Genomic DNA, 6,919 nt, shown 5'->3' with positions numbered 1-6,919 from the left:
GTCAAACATAGAGAATACCTGTATGTGAGATGCCCAGCCTTAAGTGACACATTTACACTTAAGTGGAATTTTGACACTTAAGGTACATGAAGTGTTTGTAGCAATAGAACAAAGAAAAGTCTTAAATCAAGACATTTTCTAAATACATTGGTGGAAACATTAAGTAGCCTGTTATAACAAAAGAGCAATCACAACTACAGGACTCAGATAACTATCTTAATGGTACTCAGCCTTTTGGTTGGTGAAACCTAGTGACCTACTAAATAAATACATTCCAAAACATTTTAATGTATTAGTCACAGGATGTTAAGTCAGAAACAAAGGTGGGCAAGGAGTGGCTATTTAGGGTGCTAAAGTTGGCTAAGCAGGCTAAGATAAGTGGTAATTAGGCTCTGGAGCTACAACATTCCAAACTCTCCAGAACCTCTGAAGTTCTAATAGGTTGATCAGCCTTTGTAGAATGTTCAGTTTTAAGATGCACTTTTCTGAGAATTTTGTTCACAGACTCAAATCAGATCAAGTAGCCTGCATATCCAGAAAATATAAAAACAGAAATATCTAGTTTCTGATTATACTTTATGTTTTTCATGTTTGAGATAGATGTGTAAAATGGAACTTTATTGTATGAAAATAAGTAAACTAAATGTGATAACATAATTCAACTTGCCCTTGGGACTTATATGAAAAATAAGCTCTGCAATAATGTAGGGATGGTGGGAAACTAGAAAGTAAAAGATCTTGTGTAAATTAGACTTGGACTACCCAATTACCTTTGTTGAAGCTGAATATAATATTTCCTGGAGTACCTGGCATTTGATATTAAATTAAAAACCTGTTTTACATGTACTCTTCCAATTTTTAAAAAGTATTGGCTCAAAGCAATTGTATGTCAACACAAAATAAATTTCATACTAAATCGTCCATTATATAACCAGCATGAGATATCTTAAAAAACTGGCTTTGATTTCAAACAATCTGTCAGCTCTTTTTCAGAATGCAAATGGAAAATACAAAATCATATCAATCAAACCCCTATTTATGATTCACTTGTCAAAGCAAGTTATTTATTTGTTTGATTGTAGATACCCTAAGACAGCTGATCCATTTTTACCTCTCTTTGGAATTACTGTCTCTGCTTCTAACTTCTGTATTGTTTTGCCCTGGCTCCCTTCCATCTATTCTTCACAGAGCACATACAATGACATGGTCTGTGCACAAGACTAGACATGCCAATCTCTATCTGAAAGTGATTCATTGTCTTCCATTTGTAGTAGAAGGCCAAACCTTATCATATCTAAGGTGACTTGCCATGATAAGTATCCAATCAGTATCATTTTTCCTATAAGAAGGTTTCCAACTCCCTTTTCCTCTTTACCTTTAACACAATTCCTCCCTGGGTTTTCCCAAAAATTCTGGACAATCTTTTCCTTGATGGTATCTTTTCTTTCTTTCAGAGATTTTTTGAACCATTTGGTTTTATTAAATGTGTATAAGTGTTTTGAATGCATATATATTAGTGTACCATCAAATCAAATTCTATGAAAATGCATGCAATGCCCATAGAAGCTAGAAGAAGTGACCAAATCCCTGAAACTGGAGTTATAGTGGGTTAATTACCAAAATGTGGGTATTGTGAACCAAGAACTGGGTCAACAAGTGCTCTTAACCATTGAGAATCTCTCCAGTCCACTTGCCATTTTTAAACATATTTTTATTGAATTTGGAGTATTTTCATATAATTTGATTTGATGGTATTTAGAGCCCTTTCCCAATCCACACCTCTCATTACTGCCCCCTCCCAGTTTAAAGTGTATACATGTATAGCCTATGGAGCCTAATTTATGTCCCAAAATGTCCTTCAATGTCAGTCCATCCACAGGAGCTTGATTAACCTTCCAAGAATCCCATCCTTGAAAGAGACTGCCTCTCCCCTTCCTAACACCCACTGATTGCTAAAATTTCTTTAGGTTGTGTTGGGATTTCCTGCCCATTTCCTCACACCTTTGTGCTTATATTTTGTTTGGTTTGGGACTTGTGAATGCTGTCACCATTACTGCAAGGTTATATGAGTATCTGACCATCTGTCTGGAAAACTCTTATTTCCCTGTGGTCATCCAACACCTCCGGCTCTTACAAACTTCCCAGTACCTCTTCTGCAATGTTGCAAGGCAGAAGTTTGATATAGGTGTCCTTTAATTGGATAAGCACTCTTCAGCCTCCTGTTCTCTGAACATTGGCCTGTTGTGAGTTTCTGTGTTAATCACCATCTGCATAAAGAAGTTTCTCTGGTGATATCTGGCAAACTAGATTTGATTTTGAATTTTTTTGCAGAATTCTTATTCATTGACCATGGGGAGTGATAGAGAAATGCAGACTTCAAAAGGGACTTAAAACTACAGTTGTGTTTTTTGTTGAGAAGGGAGGTAAGAGGAGACACAGTTGAAAATGTATGTGCTGCATGAATGACATGGAAAGGCATTAAAATGTGCTGTGAAAACCATGCTATAGGCAATTCCAATGAAACTAGAGATAAAATTACTTAAATATTTTAATGAAGTTCTTGTGAAAATTTACATCGATGAGATACCATCTCACAAGAAACACAACAGTAAGCAAAAGAGTAACAATCAGTAGTTGATAAAATGTACTGAGTTTGCTCTAGTAGGAGAGTACAAAAGGCAGATTATGATGTTACAGGGGACAGAGAGGTTCAGCGGCATCCAGCGTCCTGAGAATATTTGCATTTATTCTGAAAATTCTCAGAATATTCAGGCAGCAGGTGGAATACAATCTATTTAATTCTATCACAACATGGAAAGAATTCTGCACATAGTAGCCTCAGCTATATTCATCAAGGATATGGATATGCTAGGATAGACGTGGACCTCAGGTTTTCTTTAGTGGAGCAGCAATAGTCAAACGTAGAAAATTTGGTGGGAAAGTGGTTTTGAATGTATTCAAACACTGCCCACTCACACAGAACTCTACCTGTGCTGTTATAGTTTGTAAATCTTATCTACATGTGCTTTTTAATATCATGTCCTAGTGGTCATTTGAGCAATTTCTGATTTTCACACAACTTAGTTTATAGTTTATATTTTTTAAAAAAAGTTTTAATAAAACTCAATTATGGGGCTGGAGAGATGGCTCAGCAGTTAAGGGCACTGACTGCTCTTGCAGAGGTCCTGGGTTTGAGTCCCAGCACCCATATGGAGGCTATGAACAGTCCTTAACTCCAGTTCCAGGGGAATCCAAGGCCCTCTTCTGACCTCCATGGCATTGCATGACACAGGTGCACTCACACACATTCAGGCAATACATTTGTAGACATAAAATAAAATTAAAAATTAAAAAAGCTTAATTATTATCACAGGCAAAGCAATTACCCACATTTTTACATGAGGTCATGTTTTTGACACTGTGTAGACACACCCAGTGTATTGACTTCAGATTCCTTTATATATAGACTAGTGATACCAGTGGGAAAAAAATATACAGATTTGGATTGGATAGTGACTACTGGTGAAAATTCACTAAGAGTTGAGGGGAGAGATAGACTTAAGACAAGGAGTTACATAATGTTAGAAGCACATTAACAACCTTTATAGTTTCTCTGTTGCAACATCTTAAGATTCAACCACAAGCAGTTCTAAATTGTCTACAGAAAATATGTTTTCTTGAACTGCTTGTTATCATTTGTATTTCTTTCTGCTTTGATTCAATGAAGGAATTTGTTGATATTTAAATTAACATCTCCAAGTATGTAGTTATCATGTCTAGGTCACTTCTGTAAAATGAAATTAGCATAATAAATATCTATGTAAGAGGTGCATTCATGTGTAATAATAAATAGCAAATTCTTCAATCCTTCTGTGCAAACTTCATTTCTCTCATTTTAAAAGTTGAATAAATTCTTCCAAAGTGTTGAGTTCATTCCAGGATATCTTCTTTGCTCTATTAATTAAACTTTGGAATACTGAAGCTGGCTAGTGAAAATGACTGGATAAAAAATATTATTCTATGCATTTAATCCACAGTCAACAAAAAAATAAGTTAAATAAATTCAAATAAACACACCCATAGATAGACACATATGAACTCATAACTATTAATTTACTTAGTTACTTACGAAAATTAAATAATAAAAGTAACAAATATATTGAGACATTTCCTGAAAAATTACATAGGTTAAAAATGTAAATCAATGATTATATGCTGTATGCCCATATGAAATGAGGTATGATTACATTTTATTCAATGAAACAGATCAAATTTTAGATTGAAATTATTTTAGTTTAAAAAATAAAGTCATCAATAACAACTTTATAGATAAGGTGTTCTTAAAGCTGTAAAGGAAAGGAATATCAAACAAAACTTTGAGGCAGGTTATTACAATTTGCTTCCTTTCAGTGGATTAGGCACTGAAAGTACAAAAAGGGAAATCTGATGCTTAGTACATAGAAAGAAAACACCCAAATGGGGAAATTTAGAGGAAATCTAAATTATAGAGTTGCACATCTGGTCAGGAACAGAGAACATACACCTGGGAGATGCCCAGTACAAGGTGACACATCTGCAGTTGAATCTCTACAACTAAGGCTCATAGAACATAGCAGAATAAGCAGTAGAGAGAGGGCTAATGACCCCACAACTCTCACCAGTGAGGCCCCCTTGTACATCAGAGTGTGATGCACACATCTGGCCATCTTTAGAAAATAAGAGACTCTAAAGTGTAGGATGAGACTCCTGTACACAACCTCACCCACCCCAAGTTCAGGGATCATTGCAGAAGAGGAGACAGAAAGAGTGTTAGATCCAGGGGTCGTTCATGATTACAGGGATGTGGAGGCTTCTAGGCCAATGGAGGTTTGCTCATGTGAGATGGTGTCAGCAGTGGCATCTAATATGGGATCCATGTCAGCTCACTGAAACAAGGGCCCAAAGGGCAGGTGAAAGATAGGTGGTGGGTCAGCACTAGATTGAGAAGTATTTGAGACTGATTGCTACTGGGTGAGGGAGAGTATGACTTACGTATGACCACTGGATGGGCTGACTAGACTCTAGTGGCCGCATTTACACTGAAGGACACTTGGGTCTAAACACCTGAATGCATAGGATTCAGCGTGTATGGCAGAGTGCATAGGGTTCAGTGGGAGGAGAGGAGGATGCATGGATGTGGGAGAGGGATCTGGGTTTGAGTGGGAAATGTTGTATGAAATTTAAATAGCTCAATAAGAAATTAATAAATAAAAAAGAAAGAGAAACAGCAGTTAAATGAAGTAGTCCAAAAGCAAATATAAGTATCATGAAAAAATAAAGAAGTACTGGGGAAAATATTTAGTACTAATTTAACATAAAAGCTCCAAAAGCAGGAACTCTAAAGAAAAAGCTAAGACAAGACAACAGAACATGAAAAGTAAGGCAGGCAATCTGAGGGAATAAATTAAGGAGAAATAACACAGTTGAATGCCATAAAGTGGAAATGGAGTGGAAAGGAGATAATTGATAGTATGAGAAGACAAATCGGCTCTACACAGAGCAAGCTGAAGAAAATCATAGCTAATATGAAGGGGGCAAAGGAAGCCAGTTGGATTCTAGGAAGGGCAGCATGGCTAAGACAGATGAAGGAAAATTCAAATAGTAATCTTTTAGTTTATTTGAAGGAACGGGCACAAAATGAACTGAGAACTAATGAAACAAACTAACAAAAAATACAATGACTTTCCAAGAAATAAGGAAAGTATTAATATTTAACAAAACACTATTGCAAGCATTTCAGACAAAAGGTAAAGACATTTGATGGCTGAAATATTTAACATCAATCCTAATTCTAAATTCTTCTTTATATTCAAAGCCTATTCATGTTGCTGCTGTTCGTCCCATTACATATGGAACATACTTCCCTGTCTCAATGATATGATTAGGTAGAACTTGTCATTTTCTTTGATAATTGTTATGTGTCAAGGGAAGACCCAGAAGCCTCCATTTTTGTTGTGAGACTATTCCACACTCATAGAAGATTGTCAGTGTCCCACTATCTACTTCTCATTTATATGTTCCAATCCCTAGCTCACTCAGTGAGCCAGTGAACATAGTTAACATAAGGAAAAGATAAGATCCAAACTTCAGTGGGGTGATACGTCTGAGTGAACTCATGCTTTATGAAACACATTCCTAAATAATCTGTCAACATTATATAAAAGAAAATGATTGCTTGAAGTCCAAGAATATTCTTTTAACTTTAAAAAAATTATTGAAAATTCCATACATGCATATAAGGTGTTTTGGTCAAATACACACCCACTCCCTCCCTTCCAACCCCTCCCACATCTCCCCATCACTTACAAGTGACAACATCATGTACTCTTTCTTTTTCAGGGGTGGGGCTTTTTGCTGCTCTAATGTTCCCCCCTCTGAAGAGGAAGTTCAAGAATTGTCCATTCATTGTTTTCATGACATTTTGTACCAGTGGTTGACAGATGTATTGACCAATATACTATTCTATTGAATCCATTCAACTCCAATTTAAAGTAATGATCTGTGAACTTGCATGGAGACACACTCATTGAGCATATGAAAAAGACATCAGTAAATATTGGTTGTTATGAATAAAATCCACAGAAAAGATATTTACCTTAAAAGAAAACAAATACTAGCAAACTGACCTCTAACTACTCAGGGATACTGAAGGAATCCAAAATATATTTATACTAGTGTAGTTAAAGAAAGTTTTAAAGCATACATGGTTCCTCAAACCTCCTTTCAGAATATACTAATAGTTGATATAACAGATTACAATTCTGTTTAATTCTCACTAAATGATTTGCCCAAATTTTTCATTCATTTTTGGTCATTTGTATACCTTTCCCATCACTGACTGTCTGCCCCTATGGTCTCTTTAGACATTCATGCACAAACA

The 6,919-nt window shown here is 35.8% G+C and overlaps 1 non-coding gene across 1 annotated transcript; it reads left to right on the top strand.

Moving 5' to 3' along the window:
- The first annotated feature begins 3,914 nt into the window (after positions 1 to 3,914).
- On the top strand, positions 3,915 to 4,046 carry LOC115070423. The gene has a single exon (XR_003849578.1). It is a non-coding gene; the product is annotated as a small nucleolar RNA SNORA36 family (small nucleolar RNA).
- The last annotated feature ends 2,873 nt before the right edge of the window (positions 4,047 to 6,919 follow it).

Source organism: Nannospalax galili, unplaced genomic scaffold (assembly GCF_000622305.1).
Source record: "Nannospalax galili isolate Female #2095 unplaced genomic scaffold, S.galili_v1.0 scaffold433, whole genome shotgun sequence".
In the NCBI taxonomy this organism is placed as follows: domain Eukaryota; kingdom Metazoa; phylum Chordata; class Mammalia; order Rodentia; family Spalacidae; genus Nannospalax; species Nannospalax galili.
Note: the sequence above shows the minus strand (reverse complement) of the source record. Positions and strands in the feature narration are given on the sequence as shown.